The sequence below is a fragment of the Pteropus vampyrus genome, unplaced genomic scaffold (genome assembly GCF_000151845.1).
Source record: "Pteropus vampyrus isolate Shadow unplaced genomic scaffold, Pvam_2.0 Scaffold30, whole genome shotgun sequence".
NCBI lineage: Eukaryota > Metazoa > Chordata > Mammalia > Chiroptera > Pteropodidae > Pteropus > Pteropus vampyrus.
This window is the reverse complement of record NW_011888811.1, coordinates 7,628,598-7,648,505: the sequence shown is the minus strand read 5'-3', so window position 1 is coordinate 7,648,505 and position 19,908 is coordinate 7,628,598. Positions and strand designations below refer to the sequence as shown.

General features: G+C 44.4%; 1 long non-coding RNA gene across 1 annotated transcript in view; it reads right to left on the bottom strand.

Moving 5' to 3' along the window:
* Positions 1-19,908, bottom strand: part of LOC111737694 — a 35,146-nt gene that overhangs the window by 12,138 nt on the left and 3,100 nt on the right. Inside the window, exon 2 of the long non-coding RNA XR_002779510.1 lies at positions 8,300-8,395. This is a non-coding gene — a long non-coding RNA (uncharacterized LOC111737694). The remainder of the gene's footprint in view (positions 1-8,299; positions 8,396-19,908) is intronic.

Below are 19,908 nucleotides of genomic sequence, written 5' to 3'. Positions count from 1 at the left end.
CTAAACTGCATCCTCTGCGATCAGGGGCCTCTGCCAGCCCAGAGAGGTTTCTGTTTGTTTGGAGCTGGGAAGATTTGCTGGGATTAGCGTCAAGTTTGCCAGTGTACTGGGAACAGGGGCCCAGCAGCTGTGGTGGACCAACTGGGTAGCAGTCACCTCAACTCCCCACTGTGGCCCGCAGTCCTGGAGTGACACAGAGCTTCTCTGGGTTTCTGCAGCAACAGGCGCCTGCCTCTAAGACAGCATGATGGTGGGAATGACATCCCTTGGTTATCTTATCACTCTCCATCACTGAAGCTCCTTAGGAATGATTTTCAGCCCCCTCTCCAGCAGCTGGGGCTATAAATAAAGATTCCCTGGGGATGTTGAATCCTGCTCTTCATCCCGGCGCCTGTGACTCATCCCACAGGCAGATTCTCCTTCCATCTTCTTGATTTCTAGGAGAGTGAAATGAAGTCTGCCTGTCAATGTATGTGGGTGTGTGTGGCCATGCTTGTCTGCATGCCGTGTGCATTTACTCAAGTGCAGACTGTGTGCATGCGTGTGTGTCTGTGCGTGGAATTCTGCATGGACGCTAGTGTCTAATTGTGGCTCAGTGTTTCAAGGGTAGAGGAAGATGCAGTCTCATGCAAGTTTTGGCGTGGGGGCTGTAAGTTAAGACTTCGTATTAAATCTCATCGACTTGTATTTATTAAGGCCTTTCTTCGTGCACAGCCCTATGTTAAGCAAGGAAAACAAGACACGAGCTGTAACATCTTCATGGACTACAGCTGCTTGACGCAAATATAAAATCCTTGAAATGGCAGCAGCAGTTGAGAAAGCAGCATTTCATGAAAAGCCCGGCCTGTAACAGAAAAGAATCAAGAGCACACTCACAGACGGAGTTGCTCTCTGTGCCAGGCACTTACCAAGTGCTGCACGATTTGCTTCTCACAAAGGCACAGCAAAGGATTTTCTCATCCCAGTTTCCACAGATGAGAAAACAGCCCCAGAGAAATTAAATAACTTGCCTGAAATCACACGGACCATGAAAGTCCAAGGTAAAGTCAGAACCCAGCGCTTTGGGGCAGAGTCTTAGAGGTCACCTCTTCTAAGCTATCTTCTAATGTTTACATCTACTCTATAAAATCCTTGAAAACTGGTCATTTGGCCCCTTGGTAGGAGAAACTCAACTCTCAAGGAAAACTGTTCCATCCTTAGACAGGAAGGAAGTGCTGGGAATCTCTCTCCTATGTCGAGTCCCTCTTCTCATTTCTGCCCATCAACTCCCTTATGCCCTCTGGGGCTAATAAGGCCAGTCTAATTCCTCTTCCTGTGACTTCCTTTCAAATAAAGGATGGCAGCCATTGTGCTGTTTCCTCACTGATTCAGGCCCTTCAACAATCCACACTTAAAATAATTCTGAATCCTTAAATATTTGTACATCACTGTATCCCTCCTGCTGGTATCTGCAGTGCTGGCACATTTAGGTTAAGTAAATAGCAGTTGAGTGAATAAAGAGATGAATGAGGCCTTGCAGGGTAGATGGTGCCATGACTTGTTTCATTAAGTCTTTTGTCTTAATTAAGGATTGCCTGCTTGCCAGGAACAGAGCCTATTCTGGCTAATTCAAGTAAAACTTCGAGTTTGATAGAAGGGTCCAAAGGACTCTAAAGAAAGCTAAATGTAGGGAAATTAAAATGCCTTGTGGAATGAGAACAATATCAGAAAGCACTCACGCTCGTTTGCACGCTCTCTCTTCTCTTCCTCTCCCTCCCCTCCCTCTCTCCCTCACTGTGTTCTCTACTCTCTACCTTCTTTTTTCATGTCTGCTATGTTCCCCTCCTGGCATACTGGTTTCCTCTGTTGCTCATGGCCCAACATGGCAGCTGTCCCAGAGCCATATTCCCATTTGGCTCAATATCCATCAGTATCTAAATGACAGGAGCTCTATGTCTCACTAGAGAGGAACTGATTGGTCACACTTGGTCAAGTGGCCACTCCTAGACCAGTCAGTGATAGCTGGCAAGCAAAGGCAGGGATCACCTAGTACAAACATGCATCTTTTAGTACCTCTTTAGCAAGGATTCAAAGGGTTTCTTAGAGGGGAGAGAAAGTTCTTTGGGAAAGGAGTATGGATGAATAGAGATTCTGGCATCTCTTGTGCACCTTTAAGTACCAGTATTATAAATTGATCCGAAAGGCTCAGGATGCTCTCAGAGAAGCATTCTATCCTTACAATGTCCAAACATGGGTGCTACAGACTAGGGGCCTTCAGAACTTCTGGTGCTTCTGTAATTCAGCTTCAGGGCCATGGAGCCCTGAAAAGCCTGGCCGATGACCATAGGTGGCCTGGAGAGGGCTCAGCATTCCTTTCTGTGAGAGGGTTTTCTACTGAAATTATTAGCAACTCCTTAGCATCTAGTCAGTGATCCTGTCCATCTCCGAAACTACAGAAGATTCAGTCAGCAAATGCTAAACACATAAACAGCCAGTTTTCTTCCTTCCTGTGTGCATAGAGAAGGTATATATGTATGGAGCGATCAGGGTTATGGTTAGGGAAGGGCTGGAGAAAAGGAAAATATTACTGTTTTGCAAAAGAAGTTAATTGAATGGTAGACTGGAAAGTCCCTTAGAGATTATCTAGCCATGTGGTCGTCAGTGTTCCTCAGATATTTAGGAAGTACCTCAAGAGCCAAAAGAGGAGGTAACAGGGAAGACTGAGTAGGCAGATTTCCACCCACCACCACTACCACTCGGCCCACCTGTATCCTTCCAGCAAACTGAGCAGTTCTGCTATTCTTAATATTAGATGTTGGGCTGCTGTGTTATTTACTCTTTAATAGGTGAAGAACTGACTACAGAGAGGGGAGTGACTGGTTCATGGTCACACGGCTAGCAAGAGCTTGAGCTTTGCTGGTTGCCAGCCGTGCTGACTCCCAGAGCCCCCTTTCCACTGGCACAGGTCATATTGAGACAAGAAAGAGAGCAATGATTTTTGACAAGGATAAGTATCACGACAGCCAACCATCTGTGTCTTCCACCTGCAGTGAAGCGTCAAGTGTTCACTACTGACACATTTCCATTGCCCAGTAGCACAAGCATACAGCTGTGCTTGGGCTTGGCAGTGTTCAAGCAGCAGGACAGTAATAAACTGGTAGCTTCAGGGCTTTAGCCCCCTAAATGGGCAAACTTGCTCCTTGGGCATCTGTCTATTTTGCAATTAGCTAATTCATAATGGGACCTTATAACAGTTAGGGTAATTTCATTGCAATCAACAGAACCCAACTCTAACTGGCTTGAAAGAGAGACTGAGAGAGAATGTTGGAGCTCTCTCAACTGACCATGTCAAGGCACCGTGGCTGCAACGAATGAAGGTGAACCAGTCTTCCTAAGGCGTAAGGTCTTCAAAGAGGGAGACCAATGGATGAGCTCAGTTTGCTGCTTAGTGGCCATTGACATTCTCTTGTCCAACTGTTATTCCAGGCTCTCCAGGCCACCATAGTCACTACTCCCCTTGAGCCAAGTCTTGAGTAGCATATCTCCAGCAGTCACAACTCTTCTCCCCTCTACCAGTTCTTGCCATGCCTCCATCACACCAAGAATCATAAGACCAAACTCTTAATCAGTTTCCCAGAGTTCCCTTGTGTTCTTAGTATCTTGCAGCCTGGTGTTATGATTCTTTCATTTGCCTCACACATACAATTTTTTACTATGCCCTTTCTTCTAGGAAGTTGGGAGAGGTTTATTTGGGACTGGAATAATGGACAAGATGTAAAAAGTATAGCTTCCAAAATTGTCTCCCTTCTTTCATGGGCCATATAAGAACTGGACTCAAACTTACAGTTGGTTCAATTCAAGAGTTAAGGGGCAACTCTTGTTCTCATGTCAGTTCAAGAATTTTAGCCTAAACAGTCAGATTCAACATGTTCCCTTACTAGTTCTCTTACGTGGTCCATGGGGACTTCACACAAACAGAATCTCTGCGTCAGAGTCCCTGCAGTGGACACAAATTAGTCCCAATCCATGGACTTTGCTGCAAAAAAATTTAAACGCATAACTTCCAAAGTCACTTCTAGCTCTAAGGGTTTAAGATTCTCTGATGAAGCAAAGGGAATTTATTTCTAAGAAGGGGGTGATGAACAATTTGCTCAATGAATCATAATTCACACTGCCAGATTCTGGAGACTTCCTGACTGATTACTGAGAGCTCGCCCATGGTGCTGAATTTCTGCCATTTGCCTAAGAGTTTATGACATCAGAGAGCAGGGTCTGACTTGACCCTTGGAGGAAAAATGTTATCTAAACTGTGAGACATTAGACCTGTGTCTACCCTCAGAACCAAACACATCACTTTTTGGGCCAACTGACTAGCAGCTGAGGGGTTGCTGATGGTTGATTTAACTGACCATTTGCAACAGACAGGAGAAGTTGTCTGTGCCATCTGCTCAACAAACAGTCTTCATCGTGGCCAAAAACCAAGAATAGATTAAGAAGAAAACAAATCATTTCAATTATGCATATGGAATTAAGTCATGTTTTGGAATGGAGGAGCTAAAAAAATTGGTTGTCCCATATAACTAAGGGATATTTTCCCAACCCCCAAATGGCATGCTATGTTTTGTTTCTTCAAAATTGGAATGATTTTTCACCAAACCATCCATGCTGGTCCTTCTTTTAAAAAGAAAAACTGTTAGCCATACTATCTGTGGCCACAAACACAGAGGAACTATCTCAGTGAGTCAGAAATGTTCAAATCTACTGCCGTTCAATCCAGAACACTGTATGAATTGGGCTTGCCATCTTGGGTGAAGGAAGGATTCCCAGGTATGTTTCTGCAGCAGAAAAAAGCAGGTACTTTGGCACATAATCAACTATATCCTCAGCTCAGTTACACAACTCACTGTTATGAGTAACAGATGCTGGGATCTTGCAATCAGTTTTCATTGGCTGGTTGTTAGTAGCTTGGCTTGAGGTATTTCTGAGAGAAGAATGAAAGTTGGAAGCAGAAATGGTACATCTCAGTTGCCCTCTCATCAGAAGAGGCAGAGACCAAACTTAGCCCAGCACCACTGAAAATACTAAGATCGGAATCAGGACCCTCAGAATAGGGAAGAGACTGAGAGGGCAAGCAGTCCAAAGCAGAAACTGATGATGCAAACAGTATAATAAAAAAAAAATAGTAGTGAATTTTATTGATGGTAGGGACTTCTGTCAGATGCCTAGCCAGCATGCATATCTCATTTCTTCTTTCCCAACAGAGCTTCAGTTTTGTTCAGGCACCCACTTTCCCTCCAGGTAGCCTCAGATTAAGTTGACTGTACCCCTCGAGTCCAGGGTGAGTTCCATTGGTCAAATGCTTCTAACAAGTAATGGGTCAAAACAGGCACGTGACCGAATTCTAGCCAATAAGATATAAGCAGAAGTTTGTTTGTAAGATATCCGCCCTTTTTTTTTTTTTTTTTTTGCTTCAAATAGAGAGTCTCAGGAGATATATTCCTCTTCCCCAGGACACTGACACATCTAGATATGGTGCCTGGGAATGAGACAGCCATCCTGATACCAGCCTGAGTAAAGCCAACACTTAGGATCACAAAACGGAAATATGGAAAGAACCAGTTCTCAATGACATCACAGAGGAACTAACTTAACCAACTTTGAATACATCTTCTCTTTGAATTTCTGGTTACCTGAGCTGTTATACTTCCTTTCATAAGCCATTCTGAGCTTGAGGTTCAATTACTTACAGCCAAAAACATCTTAAGTTAGGGAATGCTTACTTACTACATGCCAGCCGCAGTGCTTTGTACCCTACAAGCATTATTTCCCTTAGTTCTTGTGACAATCCTATGAGATAAATGTTATCTCATTCTACATTTGAGGAAACTAAGTCTTGAGGAGAATCAAAATCAGCTGAAAGGGGTGGAGACTAGATTCAAAATTTAAGCAATTCAGTTCCAGAGCCTCACCTTTAACTTCCATGCTGTATAATCCAGAAAAGGGAAAGACTTGCTCCAAAGGCACCATAAGTCAATATCATTCAGGAATTGAAACTGAGGCCCAGTGTTCTTTCAGTGCTCATGTGGATGGTGATGATTTCAGAGATCAGGAGCCAGTGTGGTCTCCTCTACCATCCTTTGACCAAGGCATCCCTTCTCACAGGACCCATAGTCTTACTTAAGCGACTGGCTCTTATTTCTAGTTATTGGCTATATTGTCTGGCTCTCTGTGCTCACCTCCCCTTTACCTTCTTCTTCATTCCTGCATTTTTAGCTCATTAATTGACTTTTTGCAGCCACTGAGGAGAGACATGTCATTCTCCTGGAAAACACCCATGGGCAGGGGCAAGATCACTGTCAGTGAGGAGTTCTACCAGCAAAGAAATTGAGCTGCCTGCTGGGGGCATAGAGGATGAGTTGGCAGCTTTCCCATGCTAATTGGTTTTAGTCTTGATTTAACAGGTCTCCCAAGCCAGGTGACAGCTCAATAGTGCCCAGCAGTTCTAGACACAGAAAAAAGATAAATACTCAAAGCTGCTTTATGCAGAGGGTGAGTCACCAGGAGCTCCACCTGGGCTGTCTGTGAGAGAGAAGATAGGTGACAATGACATGACAGACTGACACCAGCACACTAATAAGACAAACAGGAATAAGGAGCCCACCCTCTCATTGTGGGTTTCGGGAACTGGGAAGGCAGTAGGATGCTGTGGTTATGAGTATAGTCTTATAATTAAGCAGATGTGGATCTGACTCCCAGTTCAGTTACTTGCTAGCTAGTGAAAGCAAAAAAAAAAAAACGAAAAAGGAGGAGGAGGAGGAGGAGGAGGAGGAGGAAGAGAAGGAGAAGGAGAAAGGAGGAGGAAGGAGGAGGAGGAGGAGAACTGGAACTTCTTTGAAACTCAATGTTCTCTTTTAAAAAAAAGTAATGGTAGGATTAGATGTGATGAGCATCATGTCTGGCACACAGTGTATGCTCAGTGTCTTTGAAGAGAATGATACTGGCTGCAAAGATCATGACAATGAAAAATTGAGTGGCTAGAGAACGTGTGTTAATTCTCCTGGTCAAAGTTTCTCCTTCTTAGTAACAACTCCAGACAGGTCCCAGCCTTATCTGAAGAGACTCTCTGCTTCTATTTGTTCCTTGCTCCTGTATTTCTTCACTCCTTAAGGAAAGCACAATTCAGTGCACTTGAACTCTACCCAGACAAATCAACTGGCTCTTCTGTGGTGAGCTACAAAGATGATTTCCTAATGTATTAAGCTGCGTTAATGGTGAACACCCACCTCACCTCGGTAGAACCAATTAGTCAGGCAACATACAGAACTGAAAGCTGAACCTGTGCAGATATGGTTCATTCCAAGAGGGGATGTTGAAATTCATCTTATCAGATTCCTGGTGAAAAGACTCGGGCTATGCTCATTCCAACATCTCCCCAAAGATTCCATTTACATCTGCCAGTGAATGTGGTGTGGTTATCGAGTTGGCCAAAATATACATGTCTTATCTGATATTGTTTTAGAGAAGATTTACACCTGGATTTCTAAGTCTATTGGTTGTAGTAAGACCATGTGCAGACTATCATTTGAGCAATGCATGGGTGTTATATTTAATTGGCTTACCTACTCATTGTGCTTACAGGTATAAAGCAGAAATATATAGAAGAAGTGATCTAGTGCAGAGTTTTAACAGCTTCACAAGGGTCCAACAGGTGTGGTGGAGGTGCCACCAAGGGTTTGGGGCTCGGGAAGCACTGAAGGCCATAGAACTCTGGGACTCTCACCCCTGACTTCAACCAGAGCATCTATTTCTGATTTCCATATGAGACTTCCATGTAATGTGACTCACAACTTCAAAAAAAAAGTTCGGAAATCACCCCTCTGGTTGAACCTACTCATTTTTCAGGAGAGGAAACTATAGCCCAGAGAAGTCAACTGACTTGCACAAGGTCACACAGCTAGCTACTAATGGAATCTGGACTAGAATTCCAGACTCAGAGATCAGCACATCTGCCTAAGAAAAGCTACTGATGCATTCTTCTTCAAACATACATTTCTAATCTTCATGACTGTCACTATAAATGTCAACAAGAGCTCTGTCACACGCCTACCTGTGAGTGTGTAGTTGTGTCTGACACCTTGGGGCTGAGAGGTACAGAGTGCAGGGGTGACATCAGGAAGGCTTTGGGAGAACTAATGCCTGAACAAAGTTTTAAATAATACATATGAGTTTACCAAATGAAAAGGAAAGAAATTGGAGCATTCAGAACATTAAACCTCTTTGACTGAAACCATGTTATAAATATAAGGCATATCGTTCTTACCATGTGTATCAGAGTCCAGTCAGGAAACAGTAAGCACATTAGTATTTCAAATCAGGGGATTTAATCCAAGGAACTAGTTACAAAGTGTTGAAAATACTAAAAGAACAAGAGAAAGATGAGGTAAGCCAAAGACTAGGAAAAAGCAGAAAGCACCTACTTCTCTGAGAACTGGGACGGAGATGAAAAGGTGTCATTATCCAGGTGCAGGAATGTACCAGAGCCGGTGATGGAACCAGTAAGGAGGGACCACTGGGCTGGCATGGAGGGGCAGTCCTAAGCTAGTGTGGCTAGTGTCAGAATTGTCAGAGATGCAGTCTCTCCCAAAGATCACATGAGAAACAGAGTGGGGTGGCGGGAGAGGGAGAACCACATGATGCCTTCCCACCTCCCACCATCCAACTTTCTACCAGTGCTTCTCATTGGTCGAACCTACCAAGGGGGCCTGAGATCTCTGGTTTGCAGGGGTCCAGGCCCTGGGCGGAACATGGAAGGGCAGAAATGGTGCTGAGAATTAGCAGGAAATAACTAGCATACCATATTTTCTAAATGTAATATTCTTCCCAGAAACTTCCCCAAGGGCTGTGCTTCCCCCTCCCCCACAAGCACATATTGACACACTGATGTACTCACAATAGGAATAAGTCTAGAACAACCCAGTAGTAGATATTTATCAATTTTATCTGCCCAGCATCTGAAGCCTCTTCCTATTTGGGGGGAATCCCCCACTATATGGAGATGAAACTCTAGATCCTTGGTTTCCCAGCTTTCTTTGTAGCTTGGAGGCAGCACATGACCAAGGCTCTCCCGGTCAGGTGCTTCTGCTCCTGGACTTGGAATTAGGAGCTAATGACACAAGGAGGAGAGACATGGAGGTTCCATCCTGATGCAGAAGTAACCACATCTAGGTTCCAAGGGCTGTTCCAAAGGCAACTGTGCCTTTATTAAACTGGTTCTGTCATGTGATTTGGCCCATAATCTCTAGCTTTCTCACAGTTTTTAGAACTATCCAAATCTTTCCAATAACATCTTGAGTCTAGCACTTGTGGTTGCCCATTGGATTTAAGGAGCTTCATCTCCTACAATATATAAGAAAAATAGGCAATGGAAGATAAGTAGGCCTTGGCATAGCACCCTGCAGAAGTCCTGAGGGGCTGGGATAGGCTGCCAACCTCTAGCATCGCGAGGTGTGAAAGCATATCATCCCCATCTATGACCAAGGGAAGAGTCTTTTGCCTTAAGGGCTAAGTTCAAAACCCAACAGCAGAGACTGTGTCATCTTCCTGACTCGACCACAAAGATTCACCCTATCCAGAAAGCTCTCGGCTTTGTTCCATCTCTTGCCCTTTCCCAGGCTAAGCACTGTCAGAAAATTTTGACCTCCTTTGCAACTTCAGAACCGCCAGGCCCCTTGCAATACCAGCCAAGGATCTCCCAGAGGTAGGCTACTTGCTCTGCTCCTCTTAGTCCCAGTTGTTATCTATTAAATTAGTCATCTACTGCTGTATAATAAATCACCTCAAGACTTAGTGGCTTTAAACAATAATAGTCATTTATTGCCTCTCATCATTTCTTGGGGTCAGGAATTCAATCGGGGCACAGTAAGGCTGGCTTATCTCTGCTCCACAATGTTTAGAGGCTTCAGCTAGAAAACTCAAAGGCTGGAGGTCACACCCATATGAGGGCTCATTCACTCATATATGTGGCAGTTTACACTGGCTGTTGACTGGGGGCCTAGCTGGCATGATCTGCTGAAACGCCTCCCACACAAAGCCTCTCCCTGGCTTGTGCTTCCTACAACATGGTCACCGGGTTCCAAGCACCAGGCAGAAACTGCATTACCTTCTGTGATCTAACTCTGGAAGTCATGTGGCATCACTTCCACCACATTCTATTGGTCGGACAGTTACTAAGATTCACCGTATTTCCAGGGGAAGGAAGAGAGACCCCCCACACACACACTTTTCAATGGAGGAGTGTCAACGTTATAGCATAAGACAAGTCTGTGGAATAGGAGATATATAGACGCAGCCACCTTGGGAAAATACTTTTCTGCCACAGTCATCTTCAGTAATTCCCAGGTTAAAAGGCCTCTTTGGCTTCATTCTCTTTGGATCATGGAGCAACTCACTCTGCACCTGCTTTTCTAAGTACACCCATTATCAGTAAGTCCAGAACACCCTACACCACCCACCTTCCAAGTAAGGGGCTGCATTCAGTGAGTCCCAGACTGTCTTCTGGATCCTTCTTCTGAAGAAAAACAAATAAATGCAAATGTCATTTCCATAGAGCTCCCTGGGACACAGGGGAACCCAAAGATACTAATTTCAATAACCTCTCAGAGCCATAACCTGCTTTATCGTTCACACTGTGCTTTGCTTGCACAGGCCGATTTAATCAATAAACTCCAAGATGACTTTTCTGATGAGAAAAAGTAAATAAATAAAACTACACAGTGTTAAGTACAAGCGTGGCTTCAAAACTGCTCACGCTACACGTCCCCAGCTTAACTTCTGCCGCCTTGAATTATATTCATGAAGAGCCAGCCCCTCGGGGCCTGATACCTCAGCATGAAATACATTCCACATCCGCAAGCTTGTTGAGGTGGGGAGGAACCAGGTACGAAAGTGGCTTATACAACAGGAAGAGGAGGCCCTGGCAAACCTGAGTTAATGTTCCCAAGCTAAAGATCGAGCAGGAGCTGGATCATTTGGAGGCAAAAAGGCACCAAATAAATTGACTGTGCTTTTAGCCTTCAGGCAAAGCATCAGTGATTCATCGCTGAGAACTTTCATGACACCCTGCTGCAGGCCTGCTCCCTCAGTTCTTCAGCTGGAGCCCAGGCCTGACTCCATGAGACGAGGGCAAAGTGGTGCCAGGGAAGCCAGAATTGGGTACAGACTCTAGACTGCTCAATGTGGAGAGATTCCAGGCCCCAGTCTTGGTGACGGAGAATCATTGTAGGTTTCTACCCTGAGTAGAATAGGAGTCACTTGCACTTGTCAAAAAGCTGGTTATCGATGCTGAATTTTGAAATGGTAAATAAACATTATAGCTATCCTTTCAAGATGCTTGGTTTGAACTCTGACCTTGGTAGGTATTATAAGAGTGCTTCCACAAGAATGCTTGCTGTAATCCCCAGCTCTTGTATCAATTCCCCAAAGACTAACCTGTTTTAAGTGATCAAGTGTGTCCTTGGAATCCTCAAAGTGTCCCTCCTGATTCAGATGAAAGGTGTGAGGTCAGGGAAGAGAGGAAACATCCCACCATCTATTGTTCAATGGGTGTGGAAGCTTAGAAAGGAAGGGTAGGCCCACGAGAGTCCCTGATTTCATGGGGTTTGGAAACAGTGTGATTGAAACCAATTGCAAGCTAAAGAGTATGCCGTGTCCTCTGCCAAATCCATTCTTGTTTTATGATGTGATCAGCTCAGGGTAACACACTCATCAGCTGTACTCTGCTGGAATCTCAAATGTAACAACGCCCTCGACAAAATTCTCAAGGAAAGAGAGTACTGCCCAGCACAGGGCAGAACACGCATCTTGGTTCTCCGAGTCACCAAGACAGAAAGATGGCAGGATCATCGTTCACATTCAATGGGATAACATGTGAGAGTGCCTCACTCAGTGCCTGGCACACCGAAATCTGAGAGTTCCCTTCTGTAATAATGAAAAAGCTCATGTAACCGAACTATGTTCAGGTCCCAAATAATTATTTACAAAAAATAGGACAATTTGGAAATTGCCTGCATTTTTTTCCTTTCATTTTTTTTTTTCTCCCCAGCAACCCTTGAGGCCAACTAGCAATGGCTTTATTATCTCTACACAGCTGAGGAGGAAATCAAGCTCAGACAATCATCGGAGGAACCCAAAATCACACATCAAGGAGATGGCAGGGCTGGGATGGAAGTGAAGCTTTTTGGACTCCAGGGGCTATTTCCCTGGGCTCCTCTGCCTCCCTCACTTTGGATTTGGCTATGTCTTGGACCAGCCCCACGCATGGAGGGAGCAGGTAGTCACTTAAGCACAGTAATATTTTTTAATTTCTCTGCCATAAAAACTGCCTTCTCCAATGACCTTGCAAGGTTCCTGAAATCCTTGTCCACCTCTCTTCAAGGTCAAATGCCAATAAGCTGACCCATCTGAGTCTTCAAAAGAGCCCAGGCCTGTCCCTGTTGGTGAACATTTGAGTCAAGATTTTGCTTCTGGACTCCCAATGCCTTCATCTATAAAATTAAGAGTCTAGTCACATGATCTTCAAAGTCTTCTGCTGGGACATTGTCTGTCACTCTGATCTGAGCAGACATCTAAGGCGTTTGGCCACCTCTTCCTTGTTCACTTATAAAAGGCTCAATAGCAGGATAAGGACAAGGGGCACTGGCGCCTAACAAGAAATGTTCCAGCCAGAGGCTGGCACAACTCCCTGTTCTAATGCCATCGAGCTAATAACGCTCGCCAACCCTCCCTGTTCCCTCCCTCGCACCCTTCTCTCCTCACTCTGCCTGGCTAGGTTGGCAAGCCCTGGGCAACGCTGCTCTGTGGTGTCTCCCCTGGTTCTGCCCGATTCCACTTAAAGAAACCAATTGTGCTGGTGTCTGTGGCCATGCCCACTGTGCATGGCTGCTCCTGCATTGCCACTGAGAACCACTGAAAGATGGCCCCTCCTGACCCCTGGTGTCACCATAACCCCACTGGGGGGCAGGAAGGAGAGAGGAGAGATTGACTTCCAAGATAGCCATAGACATTAAGGACAGAGAGAATTATCCCCCTGGACTACAACATCTGATTTCCAGAAAGGGCGCGTGCGCGCGCGCGCGCGCACGTGTGTGTGTGTGTGTGTGTGTAATGAAACCGATAAACATCTAATTCTCAGTAATACTCAGAAATTTACACCTTTGACTTATGTTCTAATCTAAGGGTTAGACCGAGAATATATACAGATGTTAGGGTTGTTAGCACATCAAACATATGTTTATAGATTCCAACAAGGTGATTTTTTAGTATTTTATTATTTAAAATTACCAACTATTGACCATTTGCAAGATGCCAGTCACTATCTAAGGACTTTACTTGTGTTATTTAATACTTAAGACATTCTATGATGTTATCATGGCAGTACTGACTATTTGTTTGAAAGTGTTCTCGCTGTCTAATACTAAGCTAAGGTAGAGGTTTGGAGGCAGGTCATTCTGAGGACAGATTTGAGCTACTCACTTGAGTACAGGAAGGCAAATAGATTTTCACTCAAGTGCCAGCTACAAGTGGAAGTTGATGGGAACATAGAAGGTTCAGTTGAGAAAAATTCTGAGATTAAGTCTGAGCTTAGTGGGAAAGAGTGATATGATTGACAGGCAATGCCAGTCATGGGTCCTGGAGGGAAAAGTATCATAATTATGACAAGAATTTCCATTCCTGTTAAACAACAAATTCCAGATCCACCCTCCCGTGCAGGACTCTTATTTACGTCCATACAGATTGTGCTCTACATAACTCTAGATGGTGCCACTTATACGGATTTTGCTGTAAATGGAACCTCCTTGAATTGTGCAGTCTGTAACCTGCACAACTGTACCCAGCATCCTTCCTCCTATATAACCCCTCACAGAAGTGAAAGCTGAGGGAGGAGATAATGACCTGGCTGTACAGGTGAGTCTTTAAAGGGTAGGTGCTTTAGTGTAAAGAGCTCCAAGTGGGAAGTAATGAGCCCCTTGGCCCTGCTCTATTTGCTGTGAGTCCTGGGGAAGGCTCTTTACCTTTCTGGGGCTTCGGTTTTACAACTTAAGGAATGAGCTGTTTAGACCACAGAGTTCCCTAAATTCCTGCCAAATGTGTACATAGTAAGCTTCGTTGTTGATTATGTCATCCAACACCTCCTCCCCCTCCTGTGACAGCATAGCCCAGTTTTGTTTGAGAGAGCTTCCCAGCCCCCACTCTCAACTTTTAAGCTTTACTCCAGGCATAACCATATGACTAAGCTAAACCAAGCAGTGCATCTCATCTACTCCTAACCTCCAGCCACAGTGACTGTTTCAGAGTTGAACCTGTAGCCCAAACAGGGCCAATGAAACTCAAATACAGGGATTTTTCTAAAGCTAGCATAGAAGTGGCTTCCTCTCTGCTGCTGGATGTAAACTTGGGAAGATGTCGCCCCGAGAGTGTTGGCAGTCATTTGGGGGAGCATGAAGGTAAATCCTGATTTAAAACAGAGCCCTTACCAAAGAAGCAAAATCAAAGATAGAGAGATCGCATCCCAGTTGTACTGTTTGAGTCCTATACCAAGCTTTACCTGAACCCAGACATTCTCTGATATGAACTGATGAATTCCTTTTGCTTAAGTAGTCTAATGCGGACTTTCCACTCAAAGAATCCTCACTGAAAAAGGTATGAATTTAGTGAGATTGAGAAAGTGAATCTAACTCTGGACAAAACTGGTCTTGGTATCACTGACAAGAGCCCAATCTAAATGAGACATCGGCGTGATACGGAGTGGTTTTCTAGGCAAACTAAGGCTCTTCTCTCCTCCATCCCACTTCGGATCCTTATGTGCTCCATGGTGAATACCTATGAGTGACCTGTTGGAACTTATTGGTGGAGCAGGAGCCATGGAAGAGTTGATTCTTTACCAGAAATAGCCCCTGAGAACTAGAGGGGGTGGGTAATGGGAGAGAGAGTGAGGGAGAGTTGTCTTGACTTCTGTCTCTCTCCTTCCTGCCATGCCCCCTACTGATCAACCCTACGAGTAAGGGGTTACCCTCCAGACATTTAGAGCGGCACAGGGGAAGTCATGGAAGGGATCTGGGACAGACAGGCCAAGGACCAGGGCTAGGTGCCTTCATGAGGGCTATTAATTCCTTCTAAAATTCACGTCTGCCCTCAAATAATGAGCGTTTGACTCTACCATGATGGTCGCAAGAATGTGCATTGGTTTGAGAACAATATCGAAAGAGGAAAAAAATAGTTTTAATTGACTTATTAAAACAAGCTTATTGCCTCCTGAGGTGACTACTTGGAAGGGGAAAACCTATATATATGGATATATTGGTATTATTTTTAAGTAGGCACATTAATGTAGAATTATTCATTACGTAAATGTGTTTGTTATTCCAACAAGCTGCCAAGGTGTGGAACAAAAGTTAGCTCATTCACTCTCAGCAAGGACCCAGTGAAATCTTGTTTTTCCCTTTTATGCCTTAAAGCAGCGTACTCGACTTCCTCAGAGGGAAAAGTAAAGGGATTTCTCAGCTGGTGCACCCCCCTCCTGCCTCCAGCACCAGCCAAATAGGATATTTTAAAAATAAAGACTTGCTAAATACCATCATGAACTAATGAACCTGCTTTAAATGTAATTTCAATTTGGTATCACTCAACTTTCTTAAAATCAACCAGATGGAACCTTGAGGAGAAACCCAACACCTTTCTAAAAGCTTCTCGAGGGATTTCTTGTGCTTCGTAGCTGTCCTCGGCACCTAGTGGACGCCGAAAGAATGAAGCGAAGTGAAGGCAAACCCTTTCAAATACTAATGACTGATGTGCCCACTCCTAGTGCCCTCCCACACTTTAACATCCCACCCTGATGATACTTTCTTGTTCCATGACCTGTCTCCCTGCCTCGTCAATAGCACTGTTGATGGCAGAGTCTGTGTTTTTCCTATGTTTGCACTTCCTGAACAATCTAGCACAGCCTAGCACAAAGCTCCACTCACGTTCATGCAATAAATAAAGGAGCAGATGGAATAGGGCCTCAGTGTCTCCATCTATAAAATGGGAGCCTCGAATATCTGCCTTTTTAACAGTCTGTGTGATGCAGCAATTCCTCTTGATGTCTCTGCTTGTGGGAGGTGAAAAGGGTGAGGGGTTTCCTTCCTTCTGTGCCACCCACGGGCATCTGTTCCCCTCCTGATGAGTCATCTGGGAGCCAGACATCATCGCAATGTCTCGGACAAAACATGTCAGGTACTTGCTCGGGAGCAGCAGGGCCATAAATCTGTGCCACGTCCCCTGTGGTTACCTAGGGAACACTGGGGCACAGCCAGGAAGGGGGGCACTGCAGACATGAAGGGCTCTGGCCAGTGTCCCAGCCTTCTCAGTGACAGTCCAGCAGGTGATTCCCACTCTCTCGTTTGAAACCAGTGCCCTGTCCTCTGCAAAGGGCAAGATGGCCCCCAGCCAGGAGGCCCTGAAAAGAACTGAGATCCACCTACCAAATGTTCAAAGAGCCAAAAGGTACCAGTTAGCAAAATGACTGTGACAGGAATCAGGGAAGCTAGAATTAGGTCTTGCATTTTATTCCTGGAATTGGGTCCTGCGTGCATGTGTGTATCTGTGTGTGCGCGTGCGCGTGGGGCTCGCACACGTGCATGCGTGTACAGTCTAGAAAACATTTGCCAAAACATTTAGTGATGCTCTCTCTGGATAGTAGAATAAAGGGTGGTTTCCCTTTTGTTTTCTATACTTTCCGTAGCTTCCCCAAAGCACAATTTCCTTTGATAATTTTTTAAAAGCTCTTTTCATTTGTTTACTGATTAAATATTATAAATAATATATAGTTATATTAAGTATTTTTATTTTTAAGAGTATTGGGCTGAATATTACAGGCCTTAGTCCTGGTTCTGGCTTGAGCAATCATGATCAATGACTTATCTGGCCTCAGTTTCCCCATCTGTGAAATGATGGAAGGGCTATGCAATCTCTGCAGTCCCTCCCAGCTCTGATTCTGAATGTCTTTCTCCTGTGTACACACAACAAGTAAAAAGGTGTAGATCAGCTGGGTCCTAGGGGACCCCTTGAATGCAAAGAGAGTAATTGTTTTTAAATAGAAATCAATTCTAATGCAAATGGATACATTTATGGAGGTGAGAAAGTTTCTTCACAAGTTGAATATGCTCCCCAGAGCCACAAAGAGAGTACCCCTCATTAGTGGAGACCAGCTCACCTACTCCAGCCACGAAAAATCTCTCCCTCCATTATTGGGAAGAAGAATTAACAAGACTAAGTGGGCCTACTATGTGTCAGACCAATACAAAGTGCATTATACACAGAGTCTAATTTAAACTCATAGCACTTATGGTTACCATCATTTGTCTGGCAAGCAATAAAGTCTCTAGAAGTGTTATTGCCACACTGTTATTAAATACAAATACATGACACCTTCCCATAAAGATCCTTGAGAGGAAAAACATCCTTTATTCATCTTTGTATGTCCCTCCGACGCTAATACAGGGCTCAAAACCTTTGGCTGATTAGAATCCTTCCCCTATCGTCAGTGCTTCTTGAGTTCCATAGATGTTGATCAAAAGTTTCCCCAGCTCACTGAAGCACTCACCTTCAGCTAAAAAAGTGATGAGCTCAGTTCAAATTAAAGGGGAGGAGGAGGGACAACAGATTAGGTCACTATCCATTGCTGGCAGAAAGCCATCACTTTGAAGAGTTGTCCTAACATTTGTGGGGCCCTCAGGAAATAGGACATCAGGCTGGTTGACTTTGACCAGGAACAGGAGGTTAGAAAAGATCAGGATTTAGAGGTGGCTGGAGGCAACGTGAGGACATTGGGACCCTGGGCAGGGTTTAGTGTTGAAAGGATTGGAGGGTTGCATAGAAGAGAATGGATCCCCAACATAAAATTCACTGCAAAACTAGAAAGACTATAGAAATAGAGAGCCAAACTTACAAACAATATCAAAGAAAGCAAACCTTCTCCTACATAATTTTGCCCTACAGGAAGCTCTGGATTCAGTAATGGGATGGGCAGTTGGGATAAAACAGCCAAAAAAAAAAAGACAAAAAATAAATAAATAAACCTCTAGAAAGAGAAAAATCATTGAAAGACAAATGTTTCACAAATTCTGCTTTATTTTGACTTTCAGTTATGGCTGAAATCAACCTGCCCTGTTCTTTCATTTGTTCATTTACTCATTCATACACTTACTATCTGATAAATATTTATTGAGCGCCTACTACCTATCCATCAGATACTGTGCTAGGCCCTTGGATGAGCAAAAAGAAACCTAATCCCTACTCTCATTGAGCCTGAATTCTAGGGAGGGAGGCAGATATTGACCCAATAATCGTGTGGGGCTGTGTAACTAAGAGCCGAGCCGGGGTGAATGCTGTGAAGAAGGGTGTGGTTTTCTGAGACCAGAGTTAACAGGAACCTCACCTAACCTGAGGTGAGACGGAGCGGATTGTCTTCCCTGAGGAAATGACCCCTGATTTGAGGTGTAAAGAACCAGTAGGCCCCTGGCAAGGAATAAGCCACAGAAGTGAAGGCCAAAGTCATTTTTAATGCATCCAGCTGAGGCAAGACTAACAGAATTGGTCATCAGAAAACCCGGGTTTAAGACCTAGACCTTACAAGAACCCTGCCTATGAGACATTTGGCCAAATCATCTAGATTTTCTGGGCCTCCATTTGATGATCTATAAAATGAGTGCAATGGACTAAAATGATGTTCCTCAAAATATGGTCTGCCAGTCTTCTGCAGCAGAATCATTTGGGTGACTTGTGAAAAAGACAAATTCCTCACCCTCACTTTAGACCTACTGGATTAAAATATCTGGGGTTGGGACCCAGGAATCTGCATTTTAAGGGCTCCCTCTAGGGTGCTCATTCCCAGAGAAGTTTAGACATCTCTGGCTGTGTAGGCAAATCTTTGCCTGTTCAGCGACTCCATATTTCATCCTTCCTAAATTCCTAGGCTCCCAAGGTAGCAGCACCAAGAAGGGGTAAAGTGGCAGTCCCCCAGATTGAGCGAAGGAACGTTCTTAAGTTTTCAGGTGACAGCAAAGGACTGAACTTTCACACCTAGAGCTGGTTCAGCTATTTTTGGGACAAATTCCCCAGCTTGAGAGAAAATACTTCCAAACTGAGTACTTTTTTTTCACTTCTCCACTCAGCCCCTGGAATTTAATTGAAAATCTATATGTCTGTTTCCTGCCCTTTCCCCTCCTTCTCTTCACCTTCTCATGGATCTGGACCTCTCTACAGTATTGAGGGCAGGTGGAGGTTCTCAGGTGCCCCGCTTCCTTCCCTGTCTTTCTAGGGCATGAATGGTCGGCCTCTGATGCGATGGTTTATAGTCTATGAGCCTCTTTAGTATGATTCACAAGGAAAATTCCTGTTGCCACTAATTATACCAGTGGCCGAGAATTAGAGGCTGAGAGCCCACTACCTGCCTCCCAGACCAAGCTGCTTCCCTTTCCCTCTGCACAGTGAGTTCACAGGGCCCGCAACCCACCATGGCCCACTCCCCAAGCCCACCAACACCCACTCTGGCTTAGCCTCCAACCTCACTAGGAATTATCTGCATGAAGAAACATTTCCAGCAAGCCCTGGGCTCTCTGGGTGTGGTAGAGCCAATTTCAGAAGTTGCATCTCAAAGGCCACATATATTACTTCTGCCTACCTGATAGGATTCTTGTGTTAAAACGAGATAGTGCATGCAAAACACAAGCCTAGCACACAGTAAGTTCTCAACAAATGTCAGCTACTGTTATTTGTATCATTGTCATTTTCTTAGCCACTGTTTGTTTAGGGCTATTTGTATCAGAAAGAAAGAATGAATGAAAGAAAGAAAGAAAGAAAGAAAGAGAGAGAGAGAGAGAGAGAGAGAGAGAG